The sequence below is a fragment of the Elaeis guineensis genome, chromosome 9 (assembly GCF_000442705.2).
Source record: "Elaeis guineensis isolate ETL-2024a chromosome 9, EG11, whole genome shotgun sequence".
Lineage (NCBI taxonomy): Eukaryota > Viridiplantae > Streptophyta > Magnoliopsida > Arecales > Arecaceae > Elaeis > Elaeis guineensis.
This window is the reverse complement of record NC_026001.2, coordinates 27,127,970-27,144,138: the sequence shown is the minus strand read 5'-3', so window position 1 is coordinate 27,144,138 and position 16,169 is coordinate 27,127,970.

Sequence of the window (16,169 nt, the reverse complement as noted above, 5' to 3'; positions counted from 1 at the left end):
AATGATGTTCGATTGAAATAAAATTTTGATAGTATGTTATAAATATTATTGAGATAATTGTTGTAAGTATTCAGATCCATCGGTGGTCCTCTATCGATAAATTATCATGCGATCATTTGTGGCCATCGAAATCAAATTTTAATGATCGACATACCTACAGCCATCAGATTGAGGTGGTCTTTTATGATGATACTCTAACGATAATTATTTAAATAATAAATGATGAAGATGAACTTTAAATTTTAAAATTATATCATATTCAGAGAAAAATAATTTTTTTTCTTTGCTATGGACTTTCTGCTGCTAATAGTTCCATCGCTAATAATTATTAGCAATGACATTTGTCATCTCTGATACTTTTCACACTATTGCTAATAATTATAATAAATTAATTTTTTTTATTTTTATGATGGACATGCCGTCGCTAATAGTGCTGTCGCTAATATTTTTTCATCATTGCTAATAATTTTAATAAATAAAAAATTTGATGGCTAATAATGTTAAAAAAATATTTTTTATTAATGATGAAAAATATCATCATTAATAATTAAGAATCTATCACTAATAATCTTTAAAAAAAGTTAGCAATGGTAAAATCACCATTGCTAATTATCGTCGGTAAAAATATTTATTAGCGATGGTTGATCTACCATCGCTAATAGCCGTCACTAATACTCATTTTTGTTGTAGTGAATGTAAGAAAGATGTTACGTTCTTTCATGTATATCTCAGGCGAAAGATTGTATGGAGTAATAAAAACTGTCCAACATGAATAAGGGATTGCTGCATGACTGAACGGTGTAAAGCCATCCATAGATAGATCCAGTCGGAATTGCATAATTTTTTGAGCAAATAAAGGGTGGCAAGCATCAAATTACTTTCATTTCTCACTGTCCGATGAATGATTCATCATATCGGAGTGCTTGAAAATCTCTTCTTTATGCCAGCTCATCTGTCCAGTAGTACTTTTGGACAGGTAGAGCCTCCAAAGTCTAGGAGTGAGGAGAAGGTATCGAAGAACCTTGTATGGTACATCCTTCTGATTTCTATCTCTTGCCTCGGCTTAAATCGATTTTCACCGTATATGTCATATGAACTCTTCAGTTGGTCTTCATTATAGAAAATCATGCAATCATTATGGCATGCATCTATCTTCTCATATCTCATGCCCAACCCTTTCACCATTTTCTTCAAAGTATAGAAGCTCCCAACAAGCTTCTCATCCTTCAGTAATATTTTTTTTTATTACTGCTACCATCCTATCATAATAATTAATTGTCATATTAAATTCAGTCTTTAAGTTCAATAACTCTGATATAGCTGATAATATAGTGTGTGTTTCACATTCCGACCATAGTGGTTCATCAACATCTTTCAGCATACAGTAGAAATCACCATTGCCAGCTTCTAGTTCATCCTCCATATCTCAATTAAATTCAAACCAGCCGCATCCATAACCATGTCTACCATTCTATTTGTGTTTCTGTCCTGCTCACTTCTAACCCTTGCAACCTTCTCTCACGTCTCCCCATGCAAGTACCAATGCTTGTAGTTTGGCATAAATCCACTCTTATACAAATGGATAGTAATTGTATCTCTATCAAATATTTTTCTATTGCCATATCTATTATAAGGGTAATGAGCCCGTCCTTGATGTAAGAGTGCTGCATCACCAAAAATAAAATGGCAGAAGTACTCTACATCCTTCTTATATTCAGCAGAAATCATCCCATCAATTACTTAACGGTCCATCCAATTACGATCTATGGCACACTATCTAAGAATTCTACATATACATAAATATAAAATAACTATTAATTAATTATTTTATCATTCAAAATGGCTTACATAGTAAATGTATCATATCGTCAACTAATAGGTATAGAATATTTTACCCTATTTAGGAAATACATTAATTCTATAGGTCAATTACAGTAATCAAACGATATGCAACAGGGGCCGAGCATTTTTTCTTAGTTCTCCCCACACGGCTAAAGATGTGTGGGAGAACTAAAGAAAATACTGTCCGAAATTTCTTTCGAACCCTCAGCATATCATTTGATTACTGTAATGACCTATAAAATTATTTGTATTTTTCAAACTATCTATATTAGACAAGTAATTGACCAATGTATATAATTTTTTTATCTATATAAAAATATATAAATGTATAAATATAGTAGAATATGTACATTAATCAAAAGACGGGTCTATGGTTCCATGCAATATAATTTTTTTTAAAATTAATACTTAATTAATTACTTAAATTAACATTTAATTATGAGATACCGTAGAATATGCACTCGGCTCTTGTGCGAGGACTGGCTGTCCTGGACACCGACTGGGACCCGAGGCCCCAGTGTACAGGGCATGCGCAGGCCCCATATTTGTAATGCTGCCCGACACCTTCCATTAGACTGAGTGCGCAGGGCATGCGAGGGCTGGATGCCTTGGATGTCAGTTGGGACCCGAGGCCCGAGCGCGTAGGGCACACCCTAGCTCTGTGTTCGCAATGCTGGCCAGCACCTTCCCTTAGCCTTAGTGCATAGGGTGCACGGGGCTAGATGTCTTGGATGCCAGTTGGGACCCAAGGTTCGAGCACGCAGGGCACACCTTTGCCCATATTTGCAATGCTGGCCGGCACCTTCCCTTAGTCCGAGCGCTGTGCATACCGAAACCCAAGTCCCGTGCTTATAATTAATTAATTAATTAATTATCTAACTAATTAATTAAATTAATATTTATTTAATTAATTACTTAATACCTAATTATACTTAATTAACATAATTTAAATAAAAAATTAACTTTTGGTGACGGTATTAGTTGTCGCTAATGCCATCGCTAATACTCACAGCAGAAGGCGGGCTGCTGCGTAGGGACTGAGGCATGGGCTGGCATGCAAAGACTGAGGTGCGAGGGGATAGCTTGGGATAGGATGCCGGCTTAGGGATGCAGCCGTGAAGATGAGAGTGCAGGGATGGGGCCACAGGAAGGCAGCATGGGTCGGGCCGCGGGTCAGGCTGGCGGGGCAAGGGCCATAGAGTTGGGGCTGCAGGCTGGGGGCGACGGGGCAAGGGCCATGGGGTCGGGCCAACGAGGTCAAGGCAGGCGAGGTCATGGCAGTCATGAGGTTGGGGCCAACGGGCTCGGGGTGGTTTTGGGCATGGCCGAAGCGCGGGCTCGAAGATGCGGGATGTTGGAGCACAGGGAGGAGAAGGTGGGGCAGGGCCGCGAGGTCAGGCCGGTGGGGTCGGGGCAGCGAGGTCGAGGCCAGTAAGGTCGAGGCAATTGTAAGGTCGAGGATGGCGAGGTCGGGGCTAGTGGGGTCAGGGTGGTCGCGGATGTGGCCGAAACCCGGGCTCGAGGCGACATGACGCCGGAGCACAGAGAAAGAGTGGTGGGGCAGGGGCTGGGGCGGTGAGGTCAGGGCTAGCAGGGTCGGGGCGGCCATGAGGTTGGGGGTGCGAGGGGGGATTCACGGAAAGGGGAGAGGATGGTGCTACGCGAAATTTTTTTTTTCTCCCACCAATCCAGAGGATATTTTTGATGGACTATTAGTGACGACAAAGGTGGCAATCGCTAATGCCGTCGGTATATATTACCGACAACAATATTTCATCTCTAAAAACTAATAGCCGTCGCTAATACTGTTATCAGAAAAAAAAAATATTTTTTATAATTTTTTAAATAATTTTTTTCAAAATTATTAGCGATGGTAAATCTTTCCATCGCTAATAGCTATTGATAATTAATTAATTTAATTATAATTATAATTATTTTTTAAAAAAATTTAAATTTATTAGCCGTAGCTCATAGTATTAGCGACAGCTAATTTTTTTAATTATTTTTTTGATGATTTAAGATTATTATTAGCAATGTCTTTATTTTTTATCGTTAATATTTTAAATTTTTGTAGTGATCTTAATCTTATCAGGAGCCCTGACCCTAATGGACCCCTGACCCTTGTCCAAACGCTCACTTTGATCCCAACCCATTCATCCAATACCTGTCAACTCGAAATCCATGAGCCCATTAAGTTGGAATCCAATAATCTAATTTCCCCAATTGTTAGCCCACATCGATTCACTCATTCAATACCTTAGCTTTTTTCTTTTATTTGTTCACTAATACCTCATCCAATCCCTAAATCGAACCATTTCTTTCCTATTCAACATATGTACGCATGCGCAAGCAAAGTATTCTGCAGTATAATTATGCATATTTTATGTAACAATCAAAGTTGCATATAGGGTTCAGAGAGGAGTCTAGTTGGAGGAAAAACCATGGCAAATTGGAATATGTGGATAAACCAAGCTGAGTTCTGGAAAAGAATGATGATATACACGTACACTAGATGGCAAAACTGGTATGTATCATCACATCAAGCTGCTGAGTGAAAATATAACACCACCTTTATATCTAAATGTACAACTCCCAGAATGTCTAGAATCATAGGTTTAAACACTCTAAAGACTGTCACACAAACAAATAAGAGAGCTATTGATGCCAGAGTGCACCTTCCTTCCTCAAAGTATGCAATGACAAAGAAACATGTTTTGGATCATAAAAAAAAGGAAAGATACAAAGGAACAAATCTTTAGGTGGATTGTTGCTAGACTCATATAGTATCATGTGAGATGGGTTATTTTAGATTGTATGTGATGGATGATTGGGATGTTTGCTTGCTTTCTTGCTATTTTAGTTCACTGGTTGAAGGAAAATTTTCATATTGGTGGTTCAGGATCAAGCCTGATTTAAACCACTATATTTGTATGGTAGATTTGTAGGTCGATCATGAATTAAGCTTGGATGAATTCTCTGATCAGATAAAGAGAAGGAACATCTAAAGATGATGATCCCATGTTGGCCGATTTAATGCGAGCCATATTGAGCTTCGGAACATGGCCATATTGAGCTTCGGAACATCCAAACCACTCTAAAATGTAAAGCAATCTCAAACATTATAACAAGCCTTCATGCATGACGGGTATGGCCGTGGATAAATCTACGTGCCATATAAAGGCTTTTGTTAACAATTTTTGCTTCCTAATTCGAGAAATTGAAATGATAAAATCTATTCTCCGGAAGTATATATATATATATATATTATATATAAACTTATCTAGTTGTATCTAATATAAAATATCTTTGACCAAGCAGCGATAAGACACAGCTGTCCATCCCTCGCTCCACCCTGCGATCGTACCTATCATCATGCAGTCACTGTCTATGTCACAGACAGCTCCGCTCGAATGAGGGTTTGGAGAGAGCGAGTAGGACTAGACGGCAGAGATCCAGAGACGAGAGATCCATTGAAGATCTCGTGAAATCTAATACCGAAAGAGATAAAAAAAATACAAACTTTGTGAAATCGTGCTAATTCATTAAAACCTCAACCACAAGAAAGCTTGTCACGGAGAAGGCAAAAAAAGTCTGACATGCCAACATTGGAAGCGTTATAGAAAAAAAAAAAAAACACTCGACCACGGTGCCAACCCCACCGAAAAAATATTCGTTTCAACGGTGATAGCATATCACCGTTATAACAAATCAATAAAAAAATAAAAATATATAAAATATATAAAAATAATATAAAATATTATCTACAAAAATCGATGTAATATATGATAATTCAAAAAATATAAAATTTTTTATTCATTTATTAAAAATTTAATATGATATCATCATTGTAACCAACATTTTTTCCAACTCCACCGCACAACATCACAATGGAAATCCCACCCATCAAAACATAGCACAACACGCTGCTCCCCGTCAGGCCTCATCCATCATTACCATCACATCACGCCTCACAGAACTGACATTCAAAACCCAAATACGGTAATAACTTCAAGCCGCACTCCAAATTACCGACTCAAAAAAAAAAAAAAAAAAAAAAACGGCAGAGAGATCACGGAGAGTTCTTTTCTTAATTAATATAAAAAAATTATTTATTTAAATAATTTAATTTTTAATTTATTTATCAGAATAATATAAAATTAATAAAATATCATTTTGAATGGTATTTTATCGTGATCACGACACCTCTTATTTTTTACGTAAATTATGTAAAAAAATAAAAAAAATATCAAATAATATGATGTTTTTAAAAACATCATATCATTTAGCTTTTTTTCTCTCCCAAAAAAATAATAAAAAATAAAAACATAAAAAAAATTAAATTTATAAAAAAATAAAAATTTAAATTTTGATAAAAATTAAAATTATCATTTAAAATTAGTATCTCCATTTCAAATTATCTTTTTAAAAAAATATCTCAAAAAAATTGATATAAAAAAAATTAAAAAAATTATTAAAAAAATGATCAAAAAGAAATAGAAATTATAATTCTAAAATTATTTAAAAATTGATTTTTTTAAAAAAATATCTCAAAAAAGATCTTAAAAAATAGCATAAAATAAAAAATACCATAAAATTAATTTTTTCAAATTATTTTTTATAAAAAATATCATTAAAGAAGAAAAAAAGAGAAAAAATTGAAAAAAAATAAAAATTATAATTTTGAATGAATTTTAAAAAATAAAATTTGAATTCTAATTCAAATAAAAAAAGATAATTTTAAATTATTTTATCCATTTAAAATTAATTTTTTAAAAAAAATCTAAAAAACTTAAAAAATTTAAAAAATAAAGAATACTATAAAAAAAGAAAAAATGAGAAAAAAAATGAGAAAAAATTAAAAATTAAAATTTTAAAAAATTAAAATTTTAATTTTAATTCATATAAAAACCATCATTTCAAATTAGTTTCCCCGTTTCAAATTAATTTTTTAAAAAAAAGATGTTCAAAAAAATAAAAAAATAAAAGTGCCATAAAGAAGTCAAAAATTAAAAAAAATAAAAAAAAATAAAAATTATAATTTTAAAATTAAAAAAATAAAATTTTTAATTTTAATTAAAATAAAAGATATTATTTCAAATTACTTTCCCCATTTCAAATTAATTTTTTTAAAAAATATTCTAAATAAATAAAAAATAAATCAAAAAAATTCACAAAAATAAAAAAATGGTAAAAATGAGAAAAAAAATAAAAATTATAATTTTAAGTAATAAAAAAAATTAAAATTAAAATTAAAATTCAAGAAAAATAAAAAAAATACCATACGAAAAGTGAAAAAAAGAAAAAATATGAAAAAAAATAAAAATTATAAATTAAAATTAAAAAAATAAAAATTTTAAATTTAATGAAAATAAAAAAATATCATTTCAAATTACTTTCTCCATTTCAAATTATTTTTTTAAAAAAATATTTGAAAAAAAAAATTGGTGTAAAAAAAATAAAAAACACCATAAAAAAGAAAAAAGGGAAAAGAATTGAATTGAAAAAAAATAGAAATTGTAATTCTAATTTAAAAATAAAAATTATAATTTTAAATTTAAAAATTTAAAAATTCTAATTATAATTCAAATAAAAAATGGTAAAAAATAAAATTTATAATTATTACTTAAAAAAAATTAACTTTAATTTAAATAAAAAATTATCATTTCAAATTACTATGACCATTTTAAATTAATTTTATTTATTCAAAAATCACATAAAAATAAGTAAAGAAAAAAAAAAAATTAGAAAACCATAAAAAAAGAAAAAAAATGGAGGAAAGTAATTTGAAATGGGAAAAGTAATTTGAAATATTTTTTAAAAAAATAATTTGAAATGGAAAAAATAATTTGAAATAGTATTTTTTATTTTAATTAAAATTAAAAATTTTATTTTTTTAAATTAAAAATTATAATTTTTATTTTTTTCTCAATTTTTAAATATTTTGCTCTTTTATGGCATCTTTTTTATTTTTTATTTTTTTAACATAGTTTTTTTTAAAAAATTAATTTAAAATGAGAAAAGTAATTTGAAATGATGGTTTTTATTTGAATTAAAATTAAAATTTTTATTTTTTTAAATTCAAAATTATAATTTTTATTTGGTTCTCATTTTTTTATGATATTTTTTTATTTTTTTAATTTTTTAAGATTTTTTTGAGATATTTTTTTAAAAAAATAAATTTTAAATGGTTTCTCATGTGCAAATGTGGAGGTGGGATGCCCAGGGTGGAGGGTGAAATTATGGGATGAATCCACGATTTCATCGCTATACGGTAATTCGGAAAATAAATTAGCACCAAAGAAGTTGTTTGATTTGTGATCGCAATCGAAATAAATTAATATTTTAAAATTAATATTTAAAATTAAAATTAAATTAAAAATTTAAATTTATAAAAAAATAAAAATTGAGTAAAATAAATTATTTTTATATTATTTTAAAATTAAAATAATTTTTTTTCTAACCAAATAGATAGGATAAAAATTATTTATTAAAATAATCTTTTTTAATCAAATAGATAGAATAAAAATCATCCATTTTCATTTTGATTTCAAATCTTCGTTTCTCTCAATCAAATATTTTTAAAAATATTTTTAAAAATAAATAATAAAAAATAATATTAAAAAAATCATATCAATTTTTTAGCAGCATAGAGAGGTCTCTGTATCATATGCATCAGGTGCATGATGGGTAACAAACTACGCTACCTTTTGTATTTCACCAATTTCCAATCGCCTGCTATCCATCATGCATATCTTTTAGGATTTGTTGGTTGACTTGCAGATTTGCTGGTTCGCTTGCACCTGATACATCTAATAATTTTTCAAGAGAAGGGCATCTGCCCTCTTTCCTCTCTCACACATTCTAGAGTTCTTTTCCCAAATAATACGAAAAAAATTTTTTTTACCAAAATATATCAAAATGAAACTTATTTACCAAACTAATGCAAAAGAGAAAAACACCATTTTGAATGACGTTTTTTCCCCTTCCACGTCAGCCCCTATTTCCACGCTGGCATCGTCCGAAAATAAAAAAAAAAATAAAAAAATGCCATTTTGAATGGCGTTTTAAAAAACGCCATTAAAAATGGCATTTTTCAATTTTCCCCCCGGAAAAAATCGTGGAAAAATGAAAAATTTTATTTCTTAAACTTTGGAATTAGTAAATAAATTAAAAAATTAATTTGGATTGAAATATTAAAATATAAAATTTAATTTGTAATTAATTTAAAAAATCTTAAGAAAAAAAAAATTATCATAGAAAATAAAAAAAAGAGAAAAAAATATGAAAGAAATGAAAATATATTTCAAATTACTTTCGAAAATTAAAAATTAAATTTATTTTAAAAAGATTCAAAAAATTTTTAAAGAAGAGGGTTAAAAAATTTATAAAAACATAAAGAATTGAAAAAAATAGAAATTATAATTGAAATTGAAGAACAAAGTTTATTAATTTTTAATTTTAAGAAATTAAGAATTATAATTGTAAATGAAATTAAAAATTTTATTTTAAATAACTAAATAAATTTAAATATAAATTTTTAAAGTATTTTTTAAATAAAAGAAAAAAAATACTAATAGAATATAAAAAAGATAAAATGGAAAAAAATTAAAATTAAAATTAAAAATATAGAAATTATAAAGTAGATTAGAAAAATATATCATAAAATAATAAAATTAAATTGAATTAATTTACAATTTTTTTGTTAGGGTATTTTATAAATGTGACTTAAAAAAAGTAAATTTGAAATAAATTTTGATAAAAAAATACATTAAAAAGTTAAAAAATTATGAAAAGTTAAAAAGTTGAAAAGTGAAAATTTTTAAAAAGTCACCAAAAATAACAATATAAATTTATAACCAAAAAAAATTGTAATGTTTAATTGAAATAAAAATATTTTTAAATATATTTTATAAGAATAAAATTAATTTAATTTAAAAAATTTTCAAATAAAATTTGAAAAATGACCTAAAAAAATTTCATAAAAGATAAAGAATTGAAAAAAATAGAAATTTTAAATAATCAAAGAACAAGCATTATAATTCAAAATTTAAAAGAAATAAAATTTTAAATATTAATTGAAATAAATATATTATTTAAAATTACTTTCTGAAATTAAAAAGTAAATTTATTAAAAAGATTCAAAAAATTTTTAAAAATAGGGTTAAAAAATTTATAAAAATATAAAGAATTGAAAAAAAATAGAAATTATAATTGTAATTGAAGAACAAAGTTTATAATTTTTAATTTTAAGAAAAAGAATTATAATTGTAAATGAAATTAAAAATTATATTTTAAATAACAAAATTAATTTAAATATAAATTTTTAAAAAAATTTTAAATAAAAGAAAAAAAAATACTAGTAGAATAAAAAAATATAAAAAAAAAATTAAAATTAAAATTTAAAAATATAGAAATTATAAATTAGATTAGAAAAAATATATCATAAAAGAATAAAATAAAATTAAATTAATTACAATTTCTTTGTTAGGGTATTTTATCAATGTGACTTAAAAAATAAGAAATAAAATTAAAATTGTAATTGAAATTAAAAATAATATTTTAATTAATAAATTAAATTAAATATTATATTTAAAAAAATAATTTAAATGAAGGAAAAAAAATGGGTGGAAAATTAAATTTAATTTGAATTAAAATTTGATAAAAAAAATACAGTGTAAAGTTAAAAATTGAGAAAAAATATGGAATAAGATATTCATAAAAAAATATTTTTTTAATTAAAGAAATAAAAAAAAGGGGGAAAACGCCATAGAGAATGGCGTTTTCCCCTCCCAGATCCCTTTTCCCCTCTCCTTCTTCCTTCTCCCTTCTCCTTCTCCCTTCTCCCTTCTCCCTTCTCCCTTCTTGATCTTCTCCGGCGTCTCTCCGGCGGCACGCGGCACGGCGGCGAGGTCTCGGCGGCGGTGAGTTCTTCCCGCCTCTCTCTCCATCTTCCTCTTTCTCTCTCCCTCTTCCCCTCTCTCTCTTTCTCTCATCCTGGCGGCGGGCCGCGCGTCCCGGCGGCGGGCCGCGCGTCCCGCGGTGGCTCCCGGCCCCCCTCCTCTCTCTCTTCCTCTCTCTCTCTCTCTTCCTCTCTCTCTCCCTTCTCCGTGGCCGCCGGCCACAGACTGGCGGCGGCGGGCCGCGCGTCCCGGCGGCGGGCCGCGCGCCCCGGCTGTGGGTCCCGCGTCCCTGCGGTGGCCCCGGCCCCCTCCTCTCTCTCTTCCTCTCTCTCTCTCCCTTCTCCTTGGCCGCCGGCCACAGACGCCGGCGGTGGGGCCGCGCGTCCCGGCGGCGGGTCCCGCTCCCGACGGCGGGTCCGCGTCCCGGCGGTGGCCCCGGCCCCCTCCTCTCTCTCTTCTCTCTCTCTCTCCCTCTCTCTCTCCCTTCTCCGTGGCCGCCGGCCACAGACTGGCGGCGCGGGCCGCGCGTCCCGGCGGCGGGGCCGCGCGCCCCCGGCTGGGGTCCCGCGTCCCGGCGGTGGCCCCGGCCCCCTCCTCTCTCTCTTCCTCTCTCTCTCTTCTCTCTCTCTTTCCCTTCTCCTTGGCCGCCGGCCACAGACGGCCGGCGGTGGGCCGCGATCCCGGCGCGGGTCCCGCGTCCCGCGGCGGGTCCGCGTCCCGGCGGTGGCCCCGGCCCCCCTCTCTCTCTTCTCTCTCTCTCTTCCTCTCTCTCTCCCTTCTCCGTGGCCGCCGGCCACAGACTGCCGGGCGCCCCGCCGGGGGGGCCGCGCGTCCCGCGGCGGCCGCGCCCGGCTGTGGGTCCCGCGCCCGGCGGTGGCCCCGGCCCCCTCCTCTCTCTCTTCCTCTCTCTCTCTCCCTTCTCCTTGGCCGCCGGCCACAGACGGCCGGTGGGCCGCGCGTCCCCGGCCGGGTCCCGGACGGCGGGTCCCGCGTCCCGCGGTGGCCCCCGCCCTCTCCTCTCTCTCTTCCTCTCTCTCCCTTCTCCTTGGCCGCCGGCCACAGACGGCCGGCCGGCGGCGCCGGAGCGCGGCCCACTCCGGCGGCGGGTCCCGCGTCCCGCGGTGGCCCCGGCCCTCCTCTCTCTCTTCCTCTCTCTCTCTCCCTTCTCCTTGGCGCCGGCCACAGACGGTCCGGCGGCCCGATCCGGGCGGCCCGCTCCCGGCGGCCTTGCCGACGGGGGGGTCTCGACTGGGCTCACCTCCTCCGACGGCCCCACGTTTCCGATCGATCGGCGTGGGGTCCATGGATTCCGACGCTCGTTTTTTTTTTATCTCATTAATTTAATTTAATTTTTATCTTTATTTAATTAGTTTAATTATATTTTAAATTTTTAAATATATTGCATTTCATGAAAACGTAGACCCGTCAATTGATCAATGTATAATATTCTACGTTATCCGTATAAAATATATATGAAATATATATTTTTATATGGATATCGTAAAATACATATATTGGTCAATTGATTGTCCAATTTGGACAGTTTGGGAATTGCATTTAATTCTATAGATAATTACATTATTCGAATGATATGCGGAGGGTTCGAGAGAAATTTTCGGATAGTATTTTTCTTTAGTTCTCCTCACACATTTTGAGTCGTGTGGGGAGAACTAAGGAGAAATGCTGTCGAAATTTCTTTCGGTCCTTTTTGCGTATCGTTTGATTAATTAATTAATCTATAGAATTAATACAATTTTCGAATGGGGTAGGATCTATCTGTACCTATTTGTTGATGATATGATGCATGTATCATGTAAATTTTTTCAATTGTATTTTAAATTTTTAAATATATTGCATTTCATGAAAATGTAGACCCGTCAATTGATCAATGTATAATATTCTACGTTATCCGTATAAAATATATATGAAATATATATTTTTATATGGATATCGTAAAATACATACATTGGTCAATTGATTGTCCAGTTTGGACAGTTTGGAAATTGCATTTAATTCTATAGATAATTACATTATTCGAATGATATGCGGAGGGTTCGAGAGAAATTTCGGACAGTATTTTTCTTTAGTTCTCCTCACACATTTTGAGTCGTGTGGGGAGAACTAAGGGAAAATGCTGCCAAAATTTCTTTCGGTCCTTTTTGCGTATCGTTTGATTAATGTAATTAATCTATAGAATTAATGCAATTCCCGAATGGGATAGGATCTATCTGTACCTATTTGTTGATGATATGATGCATGTATCATGTAAATTTTTTCAATTGTATTTTAAATTTTTAAATATATTGCATTTCATGAAAACGTAGATCCGTCAATTGATCAATGTATAATATTCTACGTTATCCGTATAAAATATATATGAAATATATATTTTTATATGGATATCGTAAGATACATACATTGGTCAATTGATTGTCTAGTTTGGACAGTTTGGGAATTGCATTTAATTCTATAGATAATTACATTATTCGAATGATATGCGGAGGGTTCGAGAGAATTTCGGACAGTATTTTTCTTTAGTTCTCCTCACACATTTTGAGTCGTGTGGGGAGAACTAAGGGGAAATGCTGTCGAAATTTCTTTCGGTCTTTTTGCGTATCGTTTGATTAATGTAATTAATCTATAGAATTAATGCAATTCTCGAATGGGATAGGATCTATCTGTACCTATTTGTTGATGATATGATGCATGTATCATGTAAAATTTTTGTAATAATAAAATAATTAATAATATTAAATATTTTAATTTTGATTTTATTGTAGGTTTTTTTGAGAAAATGGCCAGTACTCGAGTTCGTGTTTTATTGTATTATGATGGCATGATACAGAATAATGATCAAACTGGTGTGCAGTATAGTCACCCTGCAAATCGGATGATTAGAATATCTTCATCATTATCACGTCAAGAATTATTGGATCATTTATACAGCAGTATTCCTATACGTCAAAGAAAAATATGAAATAAAATTGAAATGGAGATCTCCTAATCTGTCGGGACAGTTAATGCAGAGTAAATATATCTTGGTTTCAATTGATGACGATGATGATGTCGAAGAAATGCTGACATTTCTTTAAAATATTCAGATTGTCGATTTTTAGAATTATATATTGAAAAAGCAGATGTACCAAGCTTTGGATATCATAGTCGGTTTTTAACTCAAGCTGTTCAAACCGATAGTGTTGAGGCCGGTTTTGCCAGAACAATATTTCATTACTGCCGGTCCTAGCTGTCCATTATTCCAAGTGCTGTGATGACTTCTCCTGTGTCTTCTGCTATGGTGACTTCTCCTTTGGTACAAGTAGTGGTAAGTGCGGGAGACGACACTCATATAGAAAATGATGATTGGGTAGTCGGAGGAATAAATTCTGATAGTCTGGGTTTTGAGTCAGATGAAAATGAAGATGAAGACAGTTGGATGGATGAGGACAGTAGCAGTAATGACGATGATGATGAAGATGAGAATGATGATGAAGATGTTCAAGCTAATATTAATGTGGAAGAATCTCAATCTCGTTTGCACGAACCTCCATAATATTTTAATGATATAAATTTAGATGATGGTGGTTGTGTTAGTGCTGGTCGAAGATTTTATCGTCACAATCAATTTTGGGACTCTTCGATGACTGAATTTTTTAAAGGTTTAATGTTTGAGAGTAAAGATGATGTAAGGAGAGCTGTTGATCTTTATCACATTATGAAGCATCGGACATACAATGTAGTTCAGTCGCATTCGAAATTATGGTCCGTACGATGCGCATCATCAGATAATGTTCAGCATTGTAAATGGAGGCTTCGTGCTGCATTGTTGAAAAAGCATGGATATTTTCAAATCACAAAATATGAGGGTCCTCACACTTGTTTGTTTACGGGATTGAGTCGAGACCACAAACATGTCAGTGGAAAAATGATTAGCACATTAGTCCGACATATTATTGAGAAAGATCCCGATGTTAAAGTTGAAGCTATTGTGGCAGCCGTTAATGATCAATTTCAATATACAGTATCATACAGGAAAGCATGGTGTGGAAAGCATAAGGCATTGGTTGATATTTATGGAGAATGGGAGCCATCTTATGCTAAATTACCTTATTATATGGCTGCACTTCAAAATGCAAATCCTGATACAGTTGTTTCATGGAATTTTTTTCAATCTGTGAATTCCAATGTTCGTGTTTTAAATTATATTTTTTGGGCTTTCGAACCATCTATTCAGGGTTTTATGCACTGCCGTCCTGTAATTAGCATTGATGGCACGCACTTGTATGGTAAATTTAAAGGTAAGATGTTAATTGCAACAGGCATTGATGCAGAGAATGGGATATTTCCATTAGCATATGCAATTGTCGATGAGGAAACGACTGCAAGTTGGAGTTGGTTTCTTTTCCAGCTCAGAACACATATCGTTAAAGATAGAAATGGAATATGCTTAATTTCTGACAGGCATCCAGGTATATTAAATGCCATCGCAGATGAGTCTATTGGATGGAGTCCACCACGTGCCTATCATCGATACTGTTTAAGACATATCTGTAGTAATTTCAACACACATTTTAAAAATGTGCAGCTGAAAAGAGCAGTATGGCAAGCCGGAAGTGCTCATCAAGTTCGTAAATTCAATTTTATCATGGACAGAATTAGAACAGTGAATGAAGAAGCTTGGAGCTGGTTGTCCGAGATAGAAAAGGAGAAGTGGACATTGGCACATGATGATGGTCTACGCTATGGTGTTTTAACTACAAATTTGTCGGAGGTTTTTAACAGTGTTCTACGAGGAGCTAGAAATGTGCCAATTACAGCTTGTGTTTAACTGACATTTTATCGTCTTGTCAAATATTTCAATACGAGGTATGCTCAAGCCTTGAGATATGTAGAGGAGAATCAAAATAATCTTTTTACTCCTCATGTTGCAATTAAAATTGCTGAAGATCAAGTTAAGGCTAACCAGCACCGAGTAACAGCATTCAACCTTCAAAGAGGTATATATGAAGTGCTTACGAGAAGAGCAGGCGGAGGACTACGAGGTGGAGGAAATTCTCATACTGTTACATTAGCTGAAAGAAAATGTTCATGTGGAAAGTGGAGCACGTACAAATATCCATGTTCACATGTTTTAGCTGTGTGTCAAGAAATTGCTTTACATTTTAGTGGTTTTGTGGATGATGCATATACAATTACAGCATATATGAATGCTTGGACCGGTAATTTCAATCCACTACCACATGAAGATTATTGGATGCATACACGTATGTTCAAATGCATGCCTGATCATCATCGTTTGAGACCGAAGCAGAAAGGTAGACCAAAGTCAACGAGACTACGAAATAAGATGGATGATAGGTAAATAAGAAATAAGAATCACTGTGGTATTTGTAGGGAACAGGGTCATGATCGTCGTCGCTGTCCTAGGAT